This window comes from Aplysia californica, unplaced genomic scaffold, assembly GCF_000002075.1.
Source record: "Aplysia californica isolate F4 #8 unplaced genomic scaffold, AplCal3.0 scaffold00063, whole genome shotgun sequence".
In the NCBI taxonomy this organism is placed as follows: Eukaryota; Metazoa; Mollusca; class Gastropoda; order Aplysiida; family Aplysiidae; genus Aplysia; species Aplysia californica.
In genome coordinates, this window is record NW_004797333.1 from 121,894 (window position 1) to 123,206 (window position 1,313).

At 41.5% G+C, this 1,313-nt stretch overlaps 1 protein-coding gene and 1 long non-coding RNA gene across 2 annotated transcripts in view; one reads left to right on the forward strand and one right to left on the reverse strand.

Annotated features, from left to right (window-relative positions):
• The window catches only part of LOC101851793, a gene marked incomplete at its 5' end in the record, with an annotated part of 227,333 nt that overhangs the window by 101,018 nt on the left and 125,002 nt on the right, over positions 1-1,313 (forward strand).
• The window catches only part of LOC118477317, an 8,768-nt gene continuing 8,245 nt past the window's right edge, over positions 791-1,313 (reverse strand). Inside the window, exon 2 of the long non-coding RNA XR_004858283.1 lies at positions 791-1,303. This is a non-coding gene — a long non-coding RNA (uncharacterized LOC118477317). The remainder of the gene's footprint in view (positions 1,304-1,313) is intronic.

Sequence of the window (1,313 nt, forward strand, 5' to 3'; positions counted from 1 at the left end):
CAACCTTTCCTTCAACCCTATCACAGGAATAATTATTGCCTGTGCTGTCAGTGATCGTCGGGTGGCCATGCACGATGCATTCACACAGCTGTAGTGTCCATTCTGTGGTCGTACACAGAAGTTTGAAAAAGACAGACAACCTACCAGATTTTGGGGTGTTTTTTTTTCGAAATAACAATATCCTTCCTGATATTCAATAACTTTGTCGTTCTTCAATACCGGTTGATAGCGAAATCTTTAAAAACAGTGACATCGCATGAATAAAATCGGAGACGAGCGTTGAATTGGAGCCCGTGGCTCTTTAGATAATTATAATCATTAGCAAAAACTCTTTTCTACGAACTGAATAATATCTAATTAGCATTGAAGGGATTGCAGACTGTATAAAAATATTCTTCTTCATTGTATTAAATTTATGAAATAAATTCTCTTTTTCTCTGTCCGCCTTTCTGATTCATTCTTTTCAATCAGCCTCTGTGTGTTATTCTTCTTTCTTCTCTCTGTTTCAGTCTTCTCTATGAATATGAAGACAAAAATAACCCTCCCAGGCTGGGGATCGAATCACAAGTTTCCCGTGTGACACGCAGGCATAGTTACCATTATACTGCCGTTGACACACTCCATTTATTGCAAAATTATAAATATTAGCTGTGTGACGAAAAGTTACGAGCACGAGTCTCAGTTTGTGCGGGCCAGGGATACAATCAGCAGCCGTGAAGTGAGGTGCGTAGAAGATGAATTGATCCGTTCACTGGAGTGTCAACCCTGGCAAAAGTTAAGAATCATGGACCCGAGTTCTTCTTTTATTCGGTGGAAAAGGCACGAAATGACAAGAATAAATGCCTATTTAATATACACGATTACAGGTGTCCTTGATTGCCCTTTGGGTTTTTTGTGTTATCTGAATTCCTAAATATCATTCACAGTTCAAGGTTTTCGCTTGAAACAAAAACAACTTTAGATGTAGATCTAGCTTTATTAGCATAAAATAATTCTGCGTTGGGAAATATGTGAAACGAAACCACTTAACAAAGCACAACATGTATCTGTTCATGTTTTTTCGTAAATAGTGGGCCAACGAGTTTTCCGGGGTTGTGTCATCTGTCTGTTTCCTACTTCTATGGAGTCCACTTCGCCGCTCCTCTCGCCGTTCGCGGAAATCAATCAAGGACAGCGCGTTGACGGCCTGGATTAATAATTACGTTGTCAACCACAAGCGCCCCGTCGTTCCGGAGTGGACAGCGGTCAGTCTGTCTGTGGCCGGCCACTCGGTGGGGTCTCCATGGCCACGTTCCGGAGAAACCTAAAAGGGG